We start from the raw sequence: 13,105 nt of genomic DNA on the forward strand, positions 1-13,105 counted from the left end.
CTGAAGACTTTATTCTGCCCTTTTCCCCCACTCCATGCAGCTTGTGGGATCTTGGTTCCTCGACCAGGAATTGAACCTTCACCTTCAGTAGTGAAAGCGTGGTGTCCTAACCACTGGACCACCTCTTTTAATGGTCATTTGTCCACCTTTCTCACTACACTGTTAGGATTTTGTCTTCTTTGCTCATATAATCTCAACTCCATGTCTAGGTGACAACAGTCCCATCATAAATTCTTGTTGATTAATTGAGTGGTTGAATGTCTTCTTTCCTTTCTCTCTGTTCTTTTTTTCTCTCTCTCTCCTTCTCTTCTTCCTTCATGACTTGTTCATTCGTGTCTTTTGCCCATTTTTTCACTGGCGGGTCAAGTGTTTTCCTTGTAAGAGTTTTCCATATATTAAGGTTAGCAGCACTTTGTAGGTGATATTTGTGCAAAACATTTTATACAGCATGTTAATTATGTATTAATGTAATTCATGGTGATTGATATTTCATACGTAGAAGTTTTAAATTTGCATGCCAGAATGTATACTAGCGTTTTTGGGTTACTTTTGGAGAGATATTAGGCAATGGGGGACATTAGGAAGCCTTCTGGAGTACTGGAAATATCCTAGATGCTTATCTGAGTATTGCTTACAGAAGTGTATACATATATAAAAAAATCATTGAATTGCACACATAATACCTGTACATATTGTTATATATAAGGTATAACTCAAAAAGAAGTTTAAAAATCAGTTTCTCTTTTTAGTTGTGAGTTTTGTTCACTGATTTTTTAAAAGCAGTTTTATTTAGATACTACTGACATACATTTTTTAAAAATAATTTTAAAATTTTATTTTTTTTGGCTGCACTGACTCTTCGTTGCCTTGTGTGGGCTTCATCTAGTTGCAGTAAGTGGGGGCTTCTCCCCAGTTGTGGTGCACAGGCTTCTCATGAGTTGGCTTCTCTTATTGCAGAGTACTGGCTACAGGGAGTGTGGGCTTCAGCAGTTGCATCTCTTGGGCTCTAGAGTGCAGGCTCAGTAGCTGTGGCACAGGAATTTGATTGCCCCAAGGCATGTGGAATCTTCCTGGACTGGGGATGGAACCCATGTTCCCTGCATTGGCAGGCAGACATGGATTTCATGTCTTTACCTCTGGACTACCAGGGAAGTCCCTAAACTGCACATTTTAAAATTGTACAATTTGATAAATTTTAGCATATGTATTCAAGTGTAAGGGCTTGTTGGCTCAGTGGTATAGAATCTGCCTGCCAGTGTAAGCGACGTGGGTTCGACCCCTGGGTGGGGAAGGTCCCCTGGAAGAGGAAATGGCAACCCACTCCAGTATTCTTGCCTGGAAAAATCCCATGGACAGAGGAGCCTGGAGGGCTACAGTCCATGGGGTCACAAAGAGTCAGACATGACTGAGCGACTGAGCGCAGCACACAACACATTCAAGTGTAAAACCGTAACCATAATCAAGATTGTGAACATATGCATCACCCCAAGAAGTTTCCTCATACTCGTTTATAATCTCTTTCTCCTACCCATTCACCACTATTTACATTTTCTAGAATTCTATGTAAATGGACGCAAATAGTATGTAATCTTCTTTGTCTGGCTTCTTTTAGTCAGCATTAGTATTTTGAGATTTATCTGTGCTGGTGTATGTATCAATAGTGCCATCCTTTTTTTAATGATTTTTTTAATTGAAATATAGTTAATTTATAAGACTGTTTTAAAGTACACAGAAAAGTGATTGTGTATATGTATATACACACACACACACACATATATATATATATATATATATATATATGTTTTGTTATGTTCAGTCACTCAGTTGTGTCTGCCTCTTTGTGACCCCATGGACTGCAGTATACTAGGCTTCCCTCTCTCCAGGCTATTCTCCTGGAGTTTGCTGAAACTCATGTCCATTGAATCGGTGATGCCATCCAACCATCTCATCCTCTGTCACCCTCTTCTCCTCCTGCCTTCAATCTTTCCCAGCATCAGGGTTTTTTCCAGCGAGATTTGGCTCTTCACATCAGGTGGCCAAAGTATTGGAGCTTCAGCTTCAGCATCAGTCCTTCCAATGCATATTCAGGATTGATTTCCTTTAGAATTGACTGATTTGATCTCCTTGCTGTCCAAGGAACTCTCAAAAGTCTTCTCTAACACCACAGTTTGACAGCATCAGTTCTTCAGCGCTCAGCCTTCTTTATGGTCCAACTCTCACATCTGTATATGACTACTGGAAAAACCATAGTTTTGACTAGACGAACCTTTGTCAACAAAGTGATGTCTCTGCTTTTTAATACGCTATCTAGGTTTGTCATAGCTTTTCTTCCAAGGAGCAAGCGTCTTTTAATTTCATGGCTGTAGTCACTGTCTGCAGTGATTTTGGAGCCCAAGAAAATAGTCATTCACTGTTTACATTTTCCCCCCATCTATTTGCCATGAAGTAATGGGACTGGATGCCATGATCTTAGTTTTCTGAATGTTGAGTTTTAAGCCAACTTTTTCTCTATTTCACCTTTAAGAGGCCCTTTTGTTCTCTTCTCTTATATATGCTCCTTTTCAGATTCTTTTCCATTATAGCTTATTACAAAATATTGAATATAGTTTCCTGTGCTGTAGAGCAGGTCTTTGCTGTTTACCCATTTTATATATAGTAGTGTGTATATCTTAATCTCAAACTTCTAATTTATCTCTGCCCCTCTACCCCGCTCTCTCCTTTGGTAACCATGTTTGTTTTCTATGTCTGTCAGTCTATTTCTGTTTTGTAAATAAGTTCATTTGTATCATTTTTTAAGATTCTACATGTAAGTGATATCATACGATTATGACTTAATTCCCTCAGTATGATGGTCTCTAGGTCCATCCAGTATGCTACGAGTGTATAGTACCTTCCTTTATATTGCTGAGTAGTGCTTCATTGTATGGCTAGTCAATAATTTGTTTAACCATTTATCTACTGATGAAAAATGTGGGTTGTTTCCAGTTTGGGGGCTACTACACATAAAACTGCTACAATTCAAGTGCAAGTCTGTATGTGGACATATACTTTGATTTCTCTTGGATAAATTCTTTCACTGATTTTTATTCTTAGAAAATCCTCTCCCACAAAATGAGAGGATATAGGTTTTATTTTCTACTTGGGTTTTTTTTTTTTTACATTTCATTTTAATCAGCTGGAGTTAATTTTGTTGGGTAGTGTGAGGTAGGGATTTCAACAGACTTTTCCCCCCAAAATAGCCATTTTCTCTATCACCGTTTAATGAAGAATTGGTTCCTTCCTCCTTGATTTATAATATGTAGTTCCCCTCCCTGCTGTTGTTCCAGGAATTGGGACAATTGTAGGAAATTCCCTTCCCACACACATCCAGTCCCCTGTAATATCCCTCAATTAATTCTGAGTATCCCCATGGCATATCTTGTGGTCACACAACTCACGCTGATAAAATTCACACACTTTCTCAGATATTGGAGTCACTCACACCCAAGTTCAACTCTCCACTGATTGGCAAGAGATTTGGGCATCTGTCCCATTTGTGAAGGGATCAGATATTGCCAGAGTGGGCAGACAAGAGTGACCCATGCTGAAGATGGCAAAGCCAACTCATGAGACCACCCTTTTAGCCATAACCACTTCCTTTCTGCCTGACTTTGCAGGATGAGGCTGGCAAGAATCTTGGTTAGAGATGATGAGCCTTGCATGCTGGGCTGAAAGTCCTGCTCTGCCCACAATCCTTCACTGGGTACTGAGGATATAGAGGTTCCTTATCTTTAAGCCCTGCACTCAAGAAGCTCACCAACAAGTAAACAGACAACTATGGTTCATTCACTCATTCCATTTATATGTTGTGTGTGTGTGTGTGTGTGTGTGTGTGTGTGTATGCGCGCATGCGCGCATGCTCAGTCATGTCTGACTCTTTGATACCAATGAGTATAGCCTGCCAGGCTCCTCTGTCCATGGAATTTTCCAGACGAGAATACTAAAGTGGGTTGCTATTTCCTTCTCCAGGGGATCTTCCTGACCCAGGGATAGAACCTGTGTCTCTTGCATCTCGTGCATTGGCAGGCAGATTCTTTACCACTAATACCACCTAGGAAGCCTTAATATTCATTGACCACTAGCTAAATACCAGATGCTCTTCTGAGGGCTTAGGATACACGAGTGAACAAAATAGCCAAAGATCCCTACCCTACCCTTGTGTCGCTTGGCAGGGAGAAAGACAATACAATGATGAGGTCCTAATAAAAAGTATACATATGATACATTAGAAGGTGATAAATGCTTTGGAAAAAGTAGATCAGATAAGGGATCTGGGAATGGTGAGGAGGGAGGGACAGTGAATTAAAATATGGTGGCCAAGGTGGACCCTTGAGGATCTTGGTGGCAGCCTCCTTGAGAACAGACTGTAGTGCCAGGACAGTGGGAGCAAAGAGAAGTGTCCCCACCCAGCTGGTGAGGGGTGATGGAGGGCTTCCAGTGCCTCTTGAAGGATATGGTGGGAAGTCAGCTGACAGGAAAGAAGACAGCAGGGAAGAGTGTTCTAGGCAGAGAAAGCAGCGTAGGCAACCATGACAGAAGGAGTGGCCCTGTAGAGTGCCACAGATGGCTCACTCCAGCTGGAGGGCCGGGGCAGGTGAGGGGGCAGTGTCCCTGCTGAAACCAGAGACAGCTTGAGTGAAGCTCACAGCCCAGGAACGTCAGACTGCAGGTGGGCCCTCATCACAGTAATTGCATCTGCGCTCATTGCTTAGCGGATCCGTGATTTTTTTTTTCCAGAGCCAGGAGCTGGAGTAGTGGGGAGCTCTGCCAGCCTGTATTGAGTGCAGGTCTGCCAGAGCTATCTGGTCCCTCAGAGCCAGAGCTTCCCCTCCCCAAGATCCCAAGTGAACTGTCGCTAGTCATGCCCTGCTCATAGAGCACACACCTTGGGAAAGGTGGGGGTGGGGACAGTGTGCCTGTCCCTGGGTCTCTGAAGCTAGTCTGGCAGGGTAGCCACTGAGACAGTAGCTGTGGCTTCTGATCTCAGAAGGAGGCAGGAAGCTGTGGCCAAGGCCCCAGTAACATTTGCTCCTCTAAAAGGAGAAGAAGTGTGTGCCAGGAAATGTGTGCAGCAGCCCCTTCCTGGCCTGGGCCTGAGTGGCCTCAGTCTGGCCAGTTCCTGGATCTGACCTGAGGCCTTGTGATGGCAGCATTGCCCACTCACTTCTTCCCTCCACAACAGAATGCCCGCTTTGGGGTGACAGTGGTCAGGGTGGCCAGTGACGCCAAAGCCTCTGGGCCCCAGCAGTAGTGGAATCTGTGACCACAGGCCTCAGGGTGACTGGAGACCTCCCCACACACACCCCGCCCCAAGGCCTCTCCGGGTTGGGGCTTCCCATGACTGTAGCCGCAGAGGTTTCTCAGGCCCTTTTTCTCTGACGCTTTTTCCATAGAACAGCTAGGAACGAATGTGAACCACTATCTGGAGCCCAGGTCTCTGAAAGCCTCACGGATTCTCCCCTGCTCCCCGTCATCTGCCTCCACACCCGCACTCTGTCCAGAAGCCTAGTCGAGGACTCAGGTCTTCCGTTGCAGTGGGACTCAGCCATCTTCTGCTTCTATGATGGCCAGAAGCACTGCAGAGGTTCACATTCTGTCCAAATACAATGAATGTTAGGTCTTGGGATATAACAGTTAACAAGACTGGGCCTGCCATCAAGGAGCAACCAGGAGAGGGAGAGAGACAGACAATAAAGCAGTGAACACATGCACAAACAAGACAATTTCATACAGGGATAAGTGCTGTTAATAAAATAAGGCACTATGATAGGGTTTAACTAGGTGAGCACCATGAGACGGGGTCCTCAGATAAGGCCTCCTGAGGGGGAGAACATCTGAGTTCAGACCTGAGTGACATCTAGAAAAGCCACTCTAGGAAGAAGTGAGGGTATAGAAGAGCAGGGCCAAGGCCTTGCATGGGAGTACGGGGAGACTTTGAGGAAAATGGAGCTAGTGCAGCTGGGAGGGGGCAGCGGAAGGGGATGTGTCAGAAAGGTAGGCTGAGCTAGAGCACGAACAGCCTGTAGGCCTGGTAAGGACTCTGAATTCTATTCCAAGTTGCAGGATTTTAAAGCAGGATAATGATGTAATCTAATTTAGGTTTTTCAAAAGTTCATTGGGCTGCTGAGATGCAGTAGACAGTAGTGGGCCAGAAATAGGAGAGGGTGAACTCTCTATATATTTTGAAAACAGAACTGAAAGACCTGCTGACAGACAAAGGGTGTGAGAGTTTGAAAGGAGTCAGGGATGAGTTGGAAGATTTTGACTGAACCATTGAATGGATTGGGGTGCCATGAACGGAAATGGGCAGGACCACAAAAAAGTAGGTTGAAGAGTTGTGGGAACACGAGAGTTCTGTGTTTTCTTTCATATGTTCATGATGCTTCAATTAGCAAATAACAGAAAGTACAAGTAAAACTGGTCTAAACATCAGGTGGAATGTATTGACTCTGATTCCTGAGAAGTCCAGAGTTCAGGCATGTTTTGATCCTTGAATCCTCAGTCTGGCTTTGTCCTCAACCTGGCTTCCTGCAGTGAAATAAAATGGCTATACACCCACCAAAAGAAGGAGCTTCTACTACCCAACCATTAAACAGAGTTTCTGGACTTTTGTTCAATTTGGTTGGATCAATTTAGGACCCCAATCGCTGTCGCAAGTGGGAATAGGGTTATACTAATTTTCTTCACCAATCAGAGACAGTTTCTGGAGCTGGTGGGCAGGAATGTATGCTTACAAAAGGTAGGGGGGCGGGTAGGGATGGGATGGATACTGAGGAAGCACCCCTAAGGGCCACAGAACCATGGTTCATTGGCGATGTCTCTTAGATGTGCAGTGGGAACTACCAAGGGGAAAACTGGATGTAGGATCCGAAGCTCATGAGAGAGGTCAGACTAAGAAATAGACATTTGTCATTGGTGTATAGATAGTACTTATGGAGCTTCCCTGGTGGCACAGTGAAAAAGAATCCACCTGCCAGTGCAGAATACCTGGGTTTGATCCCTGAGTCAGGAAGATCCCCTGAAGAAGAAAATGGCAACCCACTCCAATATTCTTGCTTAGGAAATCTCACGGACAGAGTAGTATGGTGGGCTACAGTCCATGAGGTTGCAAAGAATCAGACATGACCTAGTGACTAAACAACAACATAATAGTTCTTGGAGCATGAGCCTAGAAGAGAATACCTGAGGAGTATAAATGGAAATCTGATAATTCATCCCTGGGATATGCGAACATTCAGAGGAAGGACTGCTTCTGAAGAGAAGCCAGCAAAGGGAGAACAAAGTTGCAGCCAGAGAGGTAGAAGGAAAGCCTGGGGAATTGTAGTCATGGACTTAAGAGAGGGAAGTATACAGGAGAATGTTTTTCTTCAGCTGAGTTGAAAGCTGCTGAGCAAAAAAGCAACATGAGAACAAAGAACTGGATGCTGGATTTGATAACCTTGACAAGTGACTCATGGGAAAACAAACTATAGATGAGTAGGTAAAGTATAGATATAGATGACTTTCAAGACATTTTGCTGTCAGTGAGAAAGAAAAGAGGTGTGACATGTGGGAGGGTCATGGAATCAAGTCACGCTTAGTCCATCGTGATTGGGTCCAGTGCCCATGTGGTTCACAGCTGCAATCCAAGAGGAGCAGCCAGACCACAGGATGGTCATTTTCTTTTCTCTTTTGGGTTGAATGTGGACTTGGAGCAGCCCTGGGCTAGGAGCCCCTTTGCCCCTCAGACCACTTGGTGTCAGAGCCTGCAGCCTACCATGTCGTGACTACCCACATATCCATCTCCTCTCAACACCCCAGTCTGGCACAAGGATAAAGGGCTGAACCTCATTCACTGTGGCACCAGCACAGGAGGAAAGTCCTGGGTGTTGACAAGAAAGGCTGATAGGGAGTTGGAAGGGCTGGGAAGTGGAAGGGCTGGACAGCAGTGCATATGGGGCTGGACAGGAACTGAAGTAAAGGGTGAGGGACAGGAAAGCTCCAGTGGCCAGCATGGTGGCCAAGAACAGCATGAGTTCTGAACAGTCATGAGACCCTGTTTGTGTGGGATGTTTATAGTTAAGGGTGGTGAAAAGGGAGAACTGGGATCACTGAAGAGATTGACCAGAAGGGGAAGGCAAGAACAGGATCCTAAAGGTCCAGGTCATACTGGAGTCTGTGCTAAGATGATGGTGGTACTTCCCTGGAAGAAGTCCTATAAGGAGTCTAAGCTGTCGCATGTGTCACAATCACATTTTGAAGTATTGCTCTTCTGAGCGCTATTGTCTCTTAGCTCATGCCATAAAGAGGAAATGTGTGCGCATGCATGCTCAGTCACTTCAGTCATCTCCGACTCTTTGAGACCCCATGGACTGTGGCCCACCAGGCTCCTCTGTCCAAGGGGTTCTCCAGGCAAGAATACTGGCGTGGGTTGCCATGCCTTCCTCCAGGGGATCTTCCTGACCCAGGAATCGAACCTGCGTCTCCTGCATTGCAGGTGGATTCTTTACCCACTGAACCACCTGGGAAGCCCCATAAAGAGGAAATACCAAACTCCGATACAGAACTTCATTCAGTGAAAGAAGCCACATGGGAGATGGTCAGCCTGCAAAGACCATCACTCTAATTCCCAGGGGTAAGATATATCCATGACTGACTCTGGGACCTCAGGGCTCTTGGGAAGAGAGACTTGGCTGGACTGACTGTCTTGAGGGTGAAAGGGGTACATCTATAACAGCTCAGCATGTGGGAAAGAATTTTGGCCACCCATTGCCTGGACACTAGAAGGAGTCTAAAAGTGACAACATTTGATAAATGAAAGTGAACAAGTGATCAGATAATGAGTGATCAATTCTGAAACCTAATTTTCAAAAAGGCAGCACAGGTTCAAAGGAAAAAAGAAAAAAGCCAGGTTAGGAAAGGTTGAGTCAAATAGTGAGCAACCTCTGTCCTCAGTGGAGGCTAGGGCCTCAGCCATGCCTGGGGATGAGAGGACATCCCCTGACCTCATGGGAAAGACACTGTAATCAGGATCAATATGATTTTGTGGGGGAGGATATTAAGAGAAAGACCTATAAGATGTTCCTTTGCCTGGACTTTTCTTTCCTCCCACTATCTGGATTCCACACCCACTCCTGCTCATGTGGCCCTTCCCCAGCATCTCCTCACTCCAGCCCCAGAGCAGCCAGCCCACCTCAACCCAGCCTGTCTTCTCTTCACCACCTCCTACACAGGTCCCACTCACCTTTGAAAAACGATGACATTCTTTGATTTTCATTCTGGGCTACAAATATGATATACATTCATTAGAAACAACTTGGAAAACTCAGAAAAGTACCAAAAGGAGTACAAAAACCACCTTCAGTGCCAAACTTGGAGGCAGTTACTTTCTCCTGACACATCATTTTGTATCTTTTTTGACACCCTTACAACCACATCTTATTTTATTTATTTATTTTTTTTAGCTGGAGCCATGCTTACAGTCCAGTTTATAAATTTTATGAAACAGATTTCATGAGAGTAGGAATGTTCTCTATTTTGTTCACTGCTGTTCAGTTGCACGTGGTGGTCACTCAATAAATATTTGTTAGAAGAGTGGATTTTATAATTTGTTTTCACTTAATGCAATGTAACTGTTTTCTGGCATTTTTTGGTGTATTCTCTTATGCTGTTATTTTTTTTTTTTTGTATGCAGTATATTTTACTCCCATGAAATAAAACACATTTTTTTTCATATTTGCTGAAAAGTAAAACAATAATATTGTACGAAATGTTATACACAGGGTAGGTTATACATAGTTTCAGAAACATCATTGCATCCACCAGAGAAACTATTCTAAAACTGATATTCACACATTTTTTATAATAATAATATGTTAGAAACATACAGTGTAGCATTTAGTATATACATTCCTTTGCTCGCAAGTGAAAAATCCTAATCGTTTCTGTATAACATGCTTTATTTTAAAGCCTAACCTTTAAAAACACTGTTGTGATATTACCAACAACTGCTTTTTATAAAATTAATTTGACATTTCTATATATATATACATCCTTTCAGTCATTTTAATGTTAACAAGGCTAAACTTAAAAAATAACAAGCTTATAGTAATGTTAAAATGTCATATCCGGTCATCAAACATTTGTGTGTCCTTGCAACTGCTAGAAATACTTTTAGTGAAAGATGTCAGACGTTGAGGAAATACCTTTCAAATCAAAGGAGCTCTCTTTAATTCAGTGGTTTCCTTTTCTCCCTGTATCTTCTTTGTCTCCCCCTTTCTTTCTTTAGTGCCCACGACCTTCTAGCATAATTCCCAGTCTTTCAAGGGCAGAGCTGCCCCATCCACGGTCCTAGGATCCCCGCGCAGTGGGGCGCGGCTCACACGGGCCGGTCCGGGCTCACTGGCAGGCACTCAGGTTGGATGCCGGGCTCTGCACGCTGGCGTAGCCGAAGCTGGAGTGCTGCTTCGCTTTCAGTCTCAGGCTGGTCAGGCTCGAGTTACACGTGTCCCTATAAACGGACGGAGGAGTCGGCGGCGCCTAAGGGCAGGCGGGCGTTGGCACCGCGGAATTCATATGCTGTTATTTTTAACTGCTGCATGGTATTTTATCCTATGTGTATACAATATTTTTTAATCTAACGCACTGTTAGTAGATATTGAAGTTGCCTTGAATTTTTTTATACTACAGGTAATACCTGGCTGAACATCTTTGAGTATTCATATATAGGTATTTTTACACATTACTTTCAGAAGGTAGATTTCTAGAAGTGAAATTGCTGGATTGAATGTGCTTCTATATGTTTGTCTAATTGCTCTCCCACCCCAAAAGGCTGATTTACATACATGTCCTTAACCCTTTTCAGTGGAATCTATTATCATGTTTTAAACTTTGATAATTTATAGTGAAGATGTACCTTATTTTTACTGAATTTTTTTGATTACTTGTGAAATTGGCTAATTTTTATGTTTACAAGCTATATATATATTTCTTTTCCATATTACTTAGTTTTCTTCTTGCACCTTATTTTTTTCAGACTCTCTTCTTTTTCTAATTGATTTCTAAGAGCTCCTCATATAATAAATATTTCTGAGTGGCAAAATTTTAAAATTTCATGTTGTATCTTTGTTTAGTCTTTGAGCTTTCTGATAATTGATCTATTTCTGTGCCATAGATTTGATTTTTGTGTTACTCATTATATTATTTTTTTTAGTATTTTAGTTTTTAGTGTTATTCTACTTTCAAAAATGTCTCAGTATTGTGGATTAACATTCTTCGAATTAAATTTAAACCCGTTTTGTTAAGTTTTAAAATGAGAGTGCATTAAATATAAATATAAACTTTGGAGAGAATTGGTGTCTTTGTAGTATTTAGTGTTGTAATCTAAGAATATCATTCATCTCTTAATTCATTGGAGCCTTCTTTTATGTTCATCTATAAAGTTTTATAGTGCTCTTCATCTCAATCCTGAACATACCTCGTTTATTCCCATTTTCTATTTTTTGTCGTTGTTGCTTTAGTAAAGGAAATATTTTCCTAATGTTTGTTTTCACACTTCATAAATATTCAATCACCTTACAAACACTTCTGTGTAGTACAATAGTTTTTTAGTTTATTCTCTTGGAGTTTCTACCCTGTAGGTGCTTACTTTTGGTCTTTCCTCCTTCTCTCTTCCATTTATATACAGGTGGAGGCAGAACTAAGTTTGAATACCTCAAATCAGAGGACAGGTCATCATGGGCCCCTGTTCTCAGAAGAATACGGATGATCTTCTCCCCGTGGGATCATTTGTGCTTACCTTGGAAAGACGAGTCTGATCTGGAGGCAAAGATGTCCAGAGTGAGACAGGAGGGACACAGTTCGCCCAGCCAAGGAACTTCAGAAACAGGTCTCCTGGGAGGAGCAAGAACTAGGTGGAGCAGAAAGCACCTGGGGGGAGTTGTAGGTAATATGGCTGGAGATTCGGTATAGAAACTGGCTGTGGGTGTTTGGAGCTACTGGAGGCCCTGAATTCCTCATCTGGCAGGAAGATCTGCCCTTGAGGAATACGGGAATGGGAATGGGAGAGCCCAAGGGAGAAGAAGGACTGAATGTGCATATGTCATGGGGCAGGATCTGTGGAAGAGCACCAGAGGGAGCAGAGGTACTTGAAAGGAGAGGACCTGCCAATCTCCTTCCGTCAAGTCCCCATGTCTGCTCTCACACCTGAAGGCATCATTCCTGAGCCTTTCCATGGGCATAAGTTTAGAGGTCCATCCTCCTAGCTCTTAAAAGGCTCATGCTGACTCAGGAACACACACACACACACACACACACACACGCACACAATGTTGTCCCCAGCACAAATTGTGTCTACTCCACCTAAACAGGTCTTGTTGATATTTACAATTGCTGCTTTAAGATTTCTCTTTCATTCTGAAATCCTACAACACCCGACTTAATTATTGAGTGTCTTCTGGATACCAAATGAAGATCACGTAGCAGCCTGTGTAGTGAGTGGAGGAGGTGGCAGGTGGCAGGCATCTCCTGTATGCAGAGGGCGGCCTTGTGGGTTTCAGTCTGATGCTCCCACAGGTGTCAGTGGCTGAATCACCTCCCTCACTCCTTACCCCAGTTCTCTGGAAATTCACCTTGTGAAACTGTCCTCTCTTCACTACACACTTGGGCCCAGCACGTCCATCTGGCATGTTTCAGATTCCATTACCTTTTTTTCTTTTGGTGGAACTTTAATTCTCTAGATTAAAAATATTTTTTTGACATTATTTTGAGTGAGGTTGGAGTCATACAGCACATGTATGCAGGATGCACTGGTATTTTAGGTGGATTCCCTGCTGTGTGTCATCGCTGAGACCTTGTGGTTCACCCGGTGTTTCTACAAATGCAGGGGATGTTCCCTTTCTTTCTCTCCAAGGTTTACCCCCACACAAACCACAGTGAAGCTTTTAATAGCTTTGGGGATGACAGCAAAGACTTGAGTTATATTTGGTATCTTTTCCCATTAGAAAGTAGATTGGCTCCTGAATTCAAATCTCTTCTTCCCAAGAAATTAACTCTTGCTTTTTTCCTTTTTACCTAGAAAATCCTCTAT

This window comes from Muntiacus reevesi, chromosome 1 (assembly GCF_963930625.1).
Source record: "Muntiacus reevesi chromosome 1, mMunRee1.1, whole genome shotgun sequence".
Lineage (NCBI taxonomy): Eukaryota > Metazoa > Chordata > Mammalia > Artiodactyla > Cervidae > Muntiacus > Muntiacus reevesi.